This window comes from Struthio camelus, chromosome 9 (assembly GCF_040807025.1).
Source record: "Struthio camelus isolate bStrCam1 chromosome 9, bStrCam1.hap1, whole genome shotgun sequence".
NCBI lineage: Eukaryota > Metazoa > Chordata > Aves > Struthioniformes > Struthionidae > Struthio > Struthio camelus.
In genome coordinates, this window is record NC_090950.1 from 16,264,730 (window position 1) to 16,278,094 (window position 13,365).

General features: G+C 41.3%; 1 long non-coding RNA gene across 1 annotated transcript in view; it reads left to right on the forward strand.

Moving 5' to 3' along the window:
* Positions 1–8,201, forward strand: part of LOC138068154 (uncharacterized) — a 226,772-nt gene extending 218,571 nt beyond the window's left edge. Inside the window, exons 9-10 of the long non-coding RNA XR_011142809.1 lie at positions 2,554–3,101; positions 4,951–8,201. This is a non-coding gene — a long non-coding RNA (uncharacterized lncRNA). The remainder of the gene's footprint in view (positions 1–2,553; positions 3,102–4,950) is intronic.
* The last annotated feature ends 5,164 nt before the right edge of the window (positions 8,202–13,365 follow it).

Sequence of the window (13,365 nt, forward strand, 5' to 3'; positions counted from 1 at the left end):
TAATGCCATCACAAAGCAAAACCAAACAATATCTGATGATGTGCGCATGTCAGGAAAGAGTGGAAAATGGCATTACTCAGATTTGACATTTTGAGTGGCAGATGGGGTAACAAATAATTTTTGCCCAGCTTTTCTTGTCAACATTTAATTTAAGGCACTGAAGCTGATATAGTGCATTTTAGTTCCACAAAATACAAATACCGATATGCTTCTCTAGCCTAATTGCTAATAGGTAAACAAGAAGTCCTTCAGCTTTAACATGAAAACAGACTTTCCTTTTCTGATACACTGAACACAGCATATTATAGCACTGATGAAAATCAGTATCTCACTGTCAAATATTCTCACCGAGGTTTTCAAAACATCTGCTCTTCAGTATTTGGAGATATCTCTCACTAAAGGCTTGAGAGCCCTGCAAACCAATGGCACCAAATTTTTCATGTTTCTAAGTTGATTGTTCTGACTTACGAACCTTGAACTTTTTAAAATGTAATTCAAACATTAAGGAGGTCAGCCCCAAGTCTGTACAGTGTATGTATAAAGCACATAAATACAACACAGTCAGCTGTGTGTATGTTGCTGCAATTCCACCAGTTGCACAGACCTGTGTCATCACCTATTCCTGCTAATAAGGCTTGCTCTTTCTAGCAGTCTCGCCTATTCCTGCTAATTAGGCTTGCTCTTTCTGTCACTGTATGGATTTTCCACAGGGCCTATCACTGTACAATTCAATTACTCCCCAGTCATCTCCCAAGGGTCTCCCAGTAGGTTTTGGAAATGGTTTACCCTCTGTTGTGGATGTAAAGCCTTACTGAAAGCACTTTGCTGTTAGTAAAGCAGCATCTCTGAAGGGCTAAAGTCAAACGCGAGAAAATGCTGGCTATATGGATTTGGCTTGAACTGAAGATCAGCTGAAGCTGGAGCTTTGTGCAATTTTTTAAAAGAATTTAAGCACCTAAAAATGAAAGGAGACATTTAGTAGATTGTCAAAACTCCCACTAGAAGTATTTAAGCACTGCTGAAAATCCCACAGCTTCTATTTCCTATCTTTCACCTGGTGGCACTTGGAAGTGCCTTTACAAATCTGACCAGCTTCCTAAATCCCCTTGGAAGATTGTACAGGTTAGAGGATCTTATTTAGACAAATGAACATCTTGTGTCAGTAGTAACTGCAATACTACAGTGGCAGGTGGTACATATTTGATCTAAAGCTTGCCTTCCAGGTTGCTATTTACATTTTACTTCGGTCTTTCTTTTCTACCAGTAATTTCAGGGAGTATAAATATATGAAATAACATGCATATTTGGATCAGCTGAGCATTAAGTTTGACTCGTATATCACTGAAACTGCTTGGAAGCGAATTCTGAATGTAATCTTTACTACTCTTCCATATTGTTCTTTTTTTCTTTTGATGCTACAGATACAGACCAGTTCAGGTTAAAGAGATTATAAGTGTTAAAAGAAGTTACTCAGAAAAAAACTGTGTGAAATAAATCTGACACTGCAGTTCCTGATAGATTGTACAAAAAAATCTGTTATTAGTTAATTATCAAGACATTTCTTTCAGGTCATATTAAAATTATCCCCTTTGTCTCCCAATTAGTATTTCAGTGTCATGTAAGATTATAAATATGTGCGACTCAGGATAACTATCATGTGACATACCAACTTTTTCACTCTGCAAAGTCTTGCCTCTAGGATACATTTCCTTTGTTAAAACCATGAAAGATAATTGTTGCTTTGAAAATTAATTTTTACAAGCACATTTTTGTGGGTATATGTACAGCCTCTTCTACCGTAATGGATAAATAAAATGCTTTAAGGAATTTGTGTGGTGAAATCTGCTTAGAGGTATAGAAGATAAAATCATGTGCTTTATGGATACTACATTACTGCTCTGAATATAACGCTGGATAGTAGTTTTCTTTACAAATATTCCCACTGAAGTCAGGGCTGCCATAGATAGAATAAAGCTCTTCTCAGTCAGACCTTCACACTGAATTTTACTTTTTTTAGTCAGCTCTAAAACCACCTGTAAAGGAATGCCCCAGTGCCAGTGTGGTTATGGGGCATGTAAATTAGAGCTTTGCAAAGAGATAAAACGCTGATGGGTTGTTTCCGACAAGCAGAATTTCTGTTGAAGGCAACTGCTGGAGAGCCCTCTGCCTGACAGAGGAGCGACTTTACGTGTTTAAGGACACATGAGACACCGTGCTTCCAAAGCTTCACAAAGAAGTTTTAAAGGTTCACTGGGAGCAGGAAAGTAACTCTACGGATGGAGAATTGACAGGGTTAAGTGTCAGTATTAAACCAGTTTCTCCTTGCTGCGTCTCTTACGCATGTTTTCTCAAAAACTCAAACCTCGAGTTTGAGTTTTAATGTAACTACAAGTACCGTGTTGTTTAAATGATTCCTTGGAGGAGAGCTACAGCAGGAATAAGTTTCCAAGTCCAAATGAGTGTTTCAAACCTGAAAAGAAATTCAGTCCTTTTTCAGCAGGAATTTGAAAGTCTGTATTTTCTGACTTATTGCTTTCCCTCTGTGTCTCTAAGGGCACAGAAGTTGGTGGCTGCCTCTGCACAGATGTGACTTTAAGTGATGAGGTTCAAGTTCTGGAATGCGACACAACAAAGATGAGTACAAATCTTGTATTTTGTCATGGGTGAAGGCTGCGCAAATGGCAGTCACCATTCTAGCGCTAGCGTGTGTTTTCCTTCCCTTCTATCTCCACGGTAAATTACCAGCGAGCCTTCTTGATTATATTTTCGTACAAAGTGAGTCTGTGACATTCCCGCAGAAGATAACTTCTTCTGGTGCGAAATCGTGTTCACCCCCTTTGAGCGCACCCCCTTTCACTGCCTGCACCAACCCCGGGCTCCGGGAGAGGGAATGCTTTCTGTAGCCATTTTAGCTGACTCGTAGGGAAAAAACAGAATTAACAACAGCTAATTGCTACCTGACTTTCAGATGAACAAAACCAAATCTGGAGAGGCTGCTGCTAAGGACTGGGGTCCCAGCAGTAGGACATGAAGGGCAGGAGGAGGATAGTCCTGAGCACCAACACACTGCTCTTGGACATCGCAGCTGGAGCAATGCGCAGGTACAAGATGGCTGAAGCTGAACTTTCAGGAGGCGAGGAACTATCAAGCAGACCTAATATGTACCATCCTTCTTATTTTAGTTTTGAGGAATAAGTTTCCAGAAAGACACAAAGGGCTACAAAAGAACTCGTAAGCCAACAGATGGTCAGGAATAAAGAGAGTCTCCCAAGAAAGAGTCCAATACCCTAACCACAAGGTCACACTCCTACATCTCTTAAAAATATATATGTATCATTACCTCAAGCACTCACATGTTAAAATGCATTTTCCTCACTTTAAGGAAACAAAAAACAGGAGCTTATTCACTTTCTACACCAGACATGCTGTCTATTACTGTAGCAGCTTTTCTGCTCTGTATGCTGTCACTGTACAAACGTATTAAAATTGCAAATGTCAAGTTTGATGTGAGGTTTGGGGAGAGCTGTCTGCAAATTCCATTTTCAGTTTGCCGGTAAGCACTTTATCCTGCTCAGTGGCCTGCACCTTTTCAAGGAACAGAATAACTTAAGGCACTTCTCACATAGTCTTTAATTGGTTGTTTTTTAGTGGTGTCTCTTCACTTAGTACATGTTAATGCTCTTGATGTGGGTCACAGTTCCAGGTTGCTATTTTCTCTAATTGCCATATATCAGTGTTTTTTCCCTCATCTGGAACATTGTGTTCTCCAGGAACAGTGTGTGCAAAAGTGCAGATATCACAAAATGAGAGGAAAAAATAACCCAGTTATCTTCATGGTCCAGGAAGGTCCAATTAGCAATTAGAGAAAAGTGTTGAAATAGAAATTGTACATTGCTTCTTTTGACTCTATTTCTAAGCTGTTAAGTTCACTGCTCAAATTTATCACGAGATTAACTAACTGCTGATAAGAACACTTTTAACACTAGAGCTTTTAACATTTCTGAAAACAGATGGTTTGAGGTGTTTGAAACAGCATGAATTACTGAACTGTAGTATCATTGCAAAGTTGTTAATTGTTCACTGAGCCTTAACTGAAGATATAGTTTAATACGTGCTGCACCATCACTGGATGGGTGATCATCATAGATGAACATATACTGTTGCCATGTTGAGAAGGCAAGAAAGTGATGTCATGCATTGATTGACCTGTGGATGCACTGGCTCTGCTCATTCCCGCTCCTTGCACAGGTGCGGAGAACTGCTCATGCGTTACAGAGGCTACAGAAAGAATAAAGGCAACGGTATTGCTGCAGTCTGAGGTTTACAGGCACTGCTTCCATAGCTTAAACTGAATTAAAGAGAGTTGGGACAATAGGGGTGGAAGAGGAATACTTTACTGCAGGAGGGCTGACTGCAATGATGACACATTTCCTCTGTGAACCCGGCTCACCCCGTTGTCAGTGTGAACTACACCTGAATTACAAGGCCTGCAATGATTATAAACTAGGATTGCGTTTGAGAAGAAAGTGGAAGAAGGTGATGCTGTATCTGCGATCCACAGCCAGACCCACAATTTATATTCCAAAGGTTGATGTGGTTATATAATAGTCTTCATTCATCATTTATACCATTATGTATCTAGTTTGGAAGGTTTCCACATTAATCTTAGCAAGCTCTCTCTAGGAAGTCCTAAGGGTAGGCACAGATTTCCACTAGCATGCAGCCTGAGTCTTGGAAGTCTACACTTGCTGAAATATTATATATTAAAACCTCAGAGGGGAAGCTAGAAGAGATAAATATAAGCACACAGGTAACAAAGATTTTAATACATAAGTTCTTCCTCTGTAGGATTACATTTTTTTTTTTTCTTTGTCCAGGTGGATTAGTATTTTTGTATTCAGAAGCTTTGAAGTTGATACACAGGAACATATGTATGTTTTTTTCTAACAGGCGCCACACAGGCAAGCGTGGGCTCCAGATGGTGCAGCCCTTGGAAGAGGGGCTTGCTGTGGACACTCCCCAGGAGTTAACGAACCTTGACTGCACCATGGCTGGCGCCACCAGGCTGCGGGGTCGCTGCAGCCTGGCGGTGCACCCTCCAAGGACCCCGTGGCTGACAAGGCCAGACAGAAGGGAAGTGACACCGCAGCCCCAGGTGGCCTAGAGCCACACAGCTTTGGTGTAGCTCGGGGCCGGCATTGGTCTGACTGGCTGTAAAAGGGAGTTAGCTACACGGGCTTGCATGCGCGCGGACCCACCGTCAGCCAGCCTGCGGACCTGAGGACCACCCGTCAGCGAGGATGCCCCTGATGTTGACAGCGTGGCGAGGAGAAACTGGGGAAAACTGTACCAGAGGGGTGGCCCATAAGGGGCGAGAGTGGTCATTGCACCATGCACCCATGATCGAACCATAGAGTCCTGATACGCATATATATTTTCAGTTCTATTTCTAGCTATACTATACTTTAGCTTTGTTATAACCTCTTATCTCTAATAAATTCTCATACGTGACAAATGACGCTCTCTTGAGTTCAGGGCAACTAACCCCGGGATCCAGAAGGATCCCGGACGCCCCTCTAGCGGTACATGCCACCATCAGGAAAGCAGTATGCTATATTCCACGGTGGTGGGGTAGGCCATAACGAAATATCGCAACCAAACCTGTTGGCTGCCCCATATGCAGGTCACAGAGGGTAAAACCTGCTCTTTCCTCCTTGTCCTGGATTGAAATAAATTAGCAAAAAACAAGTTAGACTTTCCCTTGGGTATTATATTAGTCCATCTTGTTCTTTGACCGCATTTCTTTTGCGTCAATTTGTCTTGCCACATGGACAATGTATAACCACTTTATTTCTTTTTAGTTTAGAAGATGTTTGTTATTTTTAGTTTTCATGTATTCACTAATCTCTTACTGTGAATCCAAGTTGATTCTTGCCCATGCTTTGCTGCTCGGGCGCACCATACAAATCAGGCTAGCACCCCTGAATGAAAGCAGGCAGAGGCACTCCCCAGGCAGAAGGCCTGACTGCTCAGAAGCTAAAGTTGATATATATACGAGCATCTAAATACAGGAACACTTGCTGGGGAATAGGAAATGTAAGGCTGCACCTCACTGTATACTCAAATGTATTCAGTATAATATTTAGTAGTTACGTCCTGTAACAAAATCCAAAGATTTGAGCCATCTTGATTCTCATTGACTTTTTGGGCTCCATTCTCCTATAATGGTCAGCTGTAAATATTTTTTCCACTGATTTACTTCTCTTCTGTGGAAAGAAAAATGCATGGGACGCTTTGCAACAGACTTCACTGGCTTGTGTGAGAGGTATGTCAAGGAAGACTGGGGCATATTGCTTCAGGATACAGAGATAATTGGTGAGATCTGGGCTGTTTATAATAGTTTCTGTGCCCTGCATAGCAAGCAGGAGTTGGCCCAAGCGGAAAAGGTCAGTCTGAAAGCAGAAAGAACAGAGATGAAGAAAACAAGTGATACTTCTTGGGTTTGCGATTATTTATTCTAAAAAAGCCAGTCACATCTCCTTCCTCCAAGAGAAGGCCACTCTGGAGAGGAAGGGAATAACCCAGTGGATAAGAAAAAGGAAGGTGGCAAGGGAGATTTCAATTAAATATGATAAAAAATAAAAGTTGAGAAAGTGAAACATTGCACAGATTGAATGTGGAAATAAGGCATTTCTGTCACTGGCACTTTTAAAAAACAAGTGAAATAAGCATGTGTCAGAAGTATTAAGGAGTTGCTAATCCTTCCTTGGGGCAGGAGGAAGCATTAAGTCATGTCTTAAAGTCCCCTTCAGGAATAATTTTTCATTTTACAGAGAGACTTTCAGCCCAAAGGGTATACAGGGAACTCCTGTGTTGCTTGGTTTGAGGATTTTTATGTGTTTTTTTCCTTCTGCAATATATGGAAAATGTCACACAGAGAGCGTCTGGTGAAATAAATGAACACCGAGAATTACAGTGTTTCGCAGATGTGCGCTGAACGACTCTGGTAAAGCAGATTCCTGCAGCTGCCATAATCAATGTCCAAAGTCCTATTGACTTAAGTGGTTAGAGAAGCAAACCTGAAGCTACTTGGGAGATGCTTGCTAATCAATCTGAATGAAACTCTTCTGCCACGTGTGTCCAGCCAAGTATGGTTTTCTGTTCTCCTGGGAGGTAATGCTCTACCACACCAGCCTCCTTCCCCCACCGTTCCTGGGCATTAATTTGAACTAATTTAGCTGCCAGCTGGTGCAATTGTTTTCAGGTGTGTGAAGACTGAAATTCCCTTGTGATGAGACAGCTGAGGGGCTTTGTGATGCAGGAGGGGTGCTGTGTGAGATTGTACCAGAAAGTGCAAGCCTGCAGCTTTTCTGTGGAGGGTTGTGCCAGGTGAGTGGTGCCTGGCCCTGCCTGCCTTGCTGTGCCTGGGGATGTCCTGGCAGCAGAGCAGGTGTCCTGCGCCTGTTAGGCTAGGTGAGGCACTCAGCTTGTTGGCTTGGGTTTTAAGAGGGGAAAGATCTAAGTTTTGTGATGTGAAGTGTTGTTTGGTGCCTTCAAAGTTTGGCTGTGAAATGCAGCCTCAGGCTAGGTCTTGATGGTGTGTGCTGGCAGCACTGTGTGGCTGGGGAGACTGCTGGAACAACGCCCTGCCTTGCTGGGTTTTAAGGTAAATCTGTTTTTGACTCTAAATTTGAGTAAACCAGAGTATAAAGTAACACAGACTTGAAGTTTCTGAAGTTCTGAATCTCTATGAGTTAAGAGCCATAACCCACTATGCTTTTCATTTTAAAAAGTGGCAGTATATGTTGTTATATTTGGGGCATATCTCAAGCTGCAGTGTTCTTCCTCGCTACTTTATTCTGCTTTTGTATGTGCTGAAGAGTGGAAAGGGCAATGTGTCTGACTGCAGCACAGAGAATTTACGTAACTCCACTCCTCAAAACCAATTTCACACACAACACTACATAATAACTCTGTATCCCACTTCCATTTATCTCATGTCCTCCCTGACCTAAAACATACTAGAATGTAGCTGCAAACTTAGATTAACAGCAGTCTGTGCAATTAATGTGTGGAATAAGCAGGGTATCTATTATATTACTTGATTGTTTAGCATACTGTTCTAGGCTTCTAAATGTGTTCATCTGTAATCCAAAGCTTTTATTTTATTTTCTTCCTTTAAGCATTAAATTGAACACAGTAGAGTTAAACTGGTCATGCTTGTCTGTAGTAAAACCATGGTGGTCTATGGGAATGTTGTTTCATTATATTATTGCACATATTGCTGCAGAGATACATGCTGTAAGAAAATCTGAATTAAAAAGTCTTAATTCTTTCCTAGCCTTGTAAGCACTAACAAAATAAAGACTTGCACTTTCTCTTTTCTATGAACTAAGAATAAACAGGCTTTTAAAAGCTCTAGGAAAAATACCCTCTCTTTAAAAAACTACTGCATTAAACTCTTTAGTATGGCAGTATTATGCTCTTTGAGGAATCTCAAAGGAAATATTTTAGCAGTTGGCTTATTTAGTATATCAAAAGTAACAAGAAGGCGGTAAAAGCTACATCAGCTACTGGTGTACAACAAGCAGTTTTTCCAAGAGTTGAATTGTTTTACTTTAAACTGACCTGTCTGTCTTAAGAAATGCCCTTTGATAAATAAGGGTTCTTAAATTTAATACTTTAATACTTTAAACATCTAATGTACAAACCCCTGGAGAAATCTGGCTCCCTTGCAGGTATGGGGGGATCTTATCAAACTGGGAGAAGGCAGTTTTCACTTGATCCTCTGTCTTGCAGTAATGTAGGCTGGGAAAGGATGTTACAAGGGCAGGTGACTGGACTCCAGGACTTATAAGGGCTTAATGCCATTGGAAGTAGTTATAGCACCTGGTATTCTTCAGAAGTTCATGATATTTGCTCTGATACGTGTATTCCTGTGGCTCTGGTGTTCTGATGGTTGAAACTTTCCAATTCTTTAGCTTTTGTTATTTGTTGCTGGCTTAAACCTGCCACTATTGAATCTGTTTGGCTCTTCTCCCTTGTTGGTTGTCCCTTTTCCAGAGATTGCTATGGACAGCAATCATCACTTCAGTTGTGTTTTTTCTGGGCAAAACCACTTAGGAATAGACAGTGGATAGTGATGAGCAGTCACTCCTAATTAGCCACTGCAAACATATTTGCCAGGCAGTGGTTAACTGATGAGCAATTTGTCCTGGACTCTCCCAGTGAACTGAGGATCTGTGGGGAGAGCATGGCTGACCATTATCCACAGCTGATCCTGCTGTCCTTTCCTGCACCTCTCTGCACTTTCCCAGTCTCAAGTGCAGTACCTCATGCTCTCTCTCCTCTCTGCCTTTCCTTTGGAGCCCTTCGGTGATAGCTGTTTCCCAACCTGCAGCTCCTGCTGCTGCTCACCACAGGTGGCTCGTAGTGGTAGTGTCTCGGGTGGCTGCCTGGTTTGCAGAGAGAGGATGGAGCGACCAAAAGTCGGCAGCTTGACTACTGTTGTGTTTGTTGATGACTGAGGGAACTGGGCCAGCCAAATGCTTCATTTTGCCCAGAAAGTGCAAAAATGGCTGACTGGAGCATGTCTAGCTGAAGAGCTGATGTTATGTAGGCCTGGGACAGCTCTGGCCAGGACTTTGTGTAGTCCTCTTGAATGTAGCCAATTCTCAAAGAATGCAAATTCCTCTCTGCAGAGGACCTGACTAATACCAGCCAGGAACTCGCTGCGCACCCCCAGCGCCACAACCCAGGGCGCACAGTTATTCCAAAGTGTTCCTAGTATTTGGGTTCTTTTAGCTTGAAAACTGCTTGCTCAGTGTGTCTGTTCTCCCTTAGGCTATCCATATGCACTTTATGTAAGTGGTCTGAGTAGGAGCAACCCTCTCTTGTAAATGCTGTCACCTGCTGTGAATGCCAGCTCCCCTTGTAGTGCCTGCCTTGACAGCCAGGCCTGTGGGTACATCTGGTAAATCTCACTGTAATTGGAAGGAAGTTAATTATTCATACCCAGAGCTCTTACTGATAGCTGTAAGAGTATTCAAAGTTATTTGTCATACCCCTTCTTACAGTAGATAATGGGTACCAAGTGACCGGGAATATCACAGATATTCAGTTATGCTGTAGTATGTGACCTTATGTACACCTTATGTGCTGAAAACTTTCCTTTAGTGTTGCAGCTTTCCAGAAGTGCTGCCCTTGGCTCAGAATGAGGAGCTGCATGGATAGATTAGAAGTGCAAAATAGCTGAAAGGTCAGTGTTTTCTTGTTGTTGCTTGGTAATATTCAAAACCTTTATGATTCTAATTAGATTAGATTCATGTTTAGCTAGTTTGCTCTGTAATGCTTGGCTTTCAGAAATTGTTTGCTTATCGGGTCATGTTTCTATAACATATGTCTGTTTCCAAGATATTTGCATGCATTGTGTTGGCCCTTTTGGAGTCTTTTTTTTAAGTAACAGCAGTGGCTATTTTCAATGTTAATGCAAGAACTGTGTGGAAAATAGACCAAGATTTTAAATGAAGGTGTTTGTTTTACTGGGGGTGGACCCCAGTGAGATATTCAGAGCCTCTATTGCATTGGTACAAATGTATAAGCAGCAACTCTTTCACGGTTGTTGCCAGATACTTGTGGAACAGAGAAAGGGGTTTGAGGGCTGAGGCCCCTCTAGAGTGGGGAGAAAGGTAGGTACTGAGTGACCTTGGAAATTTGTAGGGGTCTTGAGATGAAAGTATGCCTTGAAGCTAAGAGGGACTCCTGGCTGTTTAACATGACTGTTATTGCTTCTTAGTGATGTTTATTACTAAGCTTCTGCCTTTATTGCTTAGGTAACTTTAAAGGCAATTTTATATATCTTTGCAACTGAAAGGAAAATACAAGCCTTTCCAAGTCCTCATCTTGATTAATTTTGCAGTACTTCCCCTTATGATATGGGCTGCCCATATCACTTTGTTATGGACCAGTACAATGGGTGCACAGGTGATTTGGAGCAGATGCTTCTGCCCAAGAAATAGGTGGGCAGAAGAGCAGTGGTGTAACCGCCAGCCTGTGCTGGATGTCCCCTGCAGGCAATGCTCAGCCTCAGTTGTGGCTGTGCAGAGGCTTTGCCTTTCCTCACGCCTCACTATTTTTTTCCCTGTCTTTCCTGAGCTTCCTCAGATGAGTTTCCCCTAGACTTTGCTGCTAACTTCAGGGCTGCCCCTTGCTCCTTTGTCAAGGACTTCAGGTTTATTAGTTCTCTTAGTTTGTTACCATGGAGTTTTTCACTTATGTTTCTTCATGAGGGATACTCTGTTTCATACTGAATCTTAAACTACATTTCCAGTAAAGTGGCATTCTGTAGGACTTGCACGTATATTTTTGCTAAACTAATTTTCTTTTGGGTTCATTGATCTCTTTAATGAAAACATAAGCATTTTTATGAGCTAGAACCTCATTACACTGTATGGAGGCTGTACTTTAAACCGATCTGTTATGTTACTGTATGTTTTAATAAAACTTTATTAGATTTCTTTTGATGAAAGACAGCAGGAGATGTTTTCTTCATTAGAAAAGCTGGAGATTTTAATGTTGCATTCTTGTTTTCAGATTAATTGTGATTTTTTTGTTATACTTGGTTAATGGGTCTTCTATGAAAATATATCAATTTGCAATGATCATCTATGGAATAATGTATTCAAGTCCAAATTATTTTTACACATCTGATCCTGTGGCTTTTTTAATGAATAATTTTTTTCAATGTTTGATTTATTAAGTTCTCCTGTTGTAAATGGGTATAATACATATTTACAACAAAGCATTTTATCTAAATTCCACTTCTGCTACTGACGTTTCATCTTGCTGCAAAAGCAGATGCAAATGTAAGTTTACTGAAATTTATCCACTTTTTAGTTTGGAAAAAAAAAAACCCAATGTTCTCTTTTTCTATCTTACTGTGCAGTGTGAAGTATAGTAATGTGCACAGTTATTTAAGTCACCTGAGTGGGAAGAAAGTTCATAGGAATGAAAGTATTATGTAACTTAGTTTTGTGAATCTGCTGAGTAGTTTCTGGAGCGAAAACAAATGACGAGGAATTAAAACTTTGAAGCGTTTTTCCATATGCTGAATCTACTGATATTTCATTTGTCTTCTGACCACTGCATGTGTCCTCCTGCTTTCAGCAGCATCGCAAACACATGCCTAAACGTAAGCTATAAGAAGTGTTTCTGTGTAGGTATAAACTGTTTTTTTCCTCAGTTTTGAAACTAAAATCACATCTTGGCCAGTCTCTTCTCTGTGGTGCCCAGCAACAGGACAAGAGGCAATGGGCAGAAACTGCACCACAGGAAGTTCCATCTGAACCTGAGGAAAAACCTCTTCACTGTGAGGGTGACTGAGCACTGGAACAGGTTGCCCAGAGAGGTAGTGGAGTCTCCTCCCTGGAGAGTCTCCTCCCTGGAGATATTCAAAACCCGTCTGGATGTGATCCTGGGCAATATGCTCTAGGTGACCCTGCTTGAGCAGGGAGGTTGGACTAGATGATCTCCAGAGGTCCCTTCCAACCTAAACAATTCTGTGATCTTCTTAGTCTCCTGTCTTAAGAGAGATTAAAAGCATTCTTGCTTTCTTTCCCTTCTGCAACCACACTGGAAGGTGATATTCAACACCTCACATATCACTAATTTTTCCTTTTAAGATGAAAAAAATGAGGTCATGCTTCTTTAATACAAACTGGTTTATTGGCAAGCAGTTTGCAGAGTCCTGAGCATGTACAAAATCCAAATGGAAATTCTGAGTCACTACTCAAGTTAGTCCCTTTATTCCCCCCTCCTCATTTCTTAGCTAGTGCTGAACCCAAAACTTCCTCCTGTGCTTCTTCTCAGAACAAAGCTGTTTTGACTATTCCAGAGTCTTTGGCTTCATCTACAGCTTATATCTCCACTAAAACGACCTCACAATGTAGGCTCCAAATGAAAAGCTTGTTTTCTGTGAGCTGTGCTCTCTGTTTTGGAAATTGGCTCCCTGTTGTTCTTATACCCTCCTGCTCTTCTTTGGCAAAGTGTTTGTGTTTTTTTTAATGCTTATTCTGAATACTTACATCCAGCAATGTGAATATATTCAGAGCCTGTTACAGTGCTCACCACTGAGCAGTCAATCCTTTTCAATAAAACGCTATTATATTTTGAATATCAAAGTTTTCCTACATCAGAATTGCTCGTTATTGGTTTTCTTTGTAGCGAGAGTTATTTCAGGGAGAATTGCTATTAGGACTTTCTGGATCCAGTTCACAAAAGGAATTTGAACCAAGCAAAGTAGAGAGGAAAAGACAAGAACAGAGACCTAAGAAAGAGGCCAAGATGTAGGATAAGGAGAATAAAGGG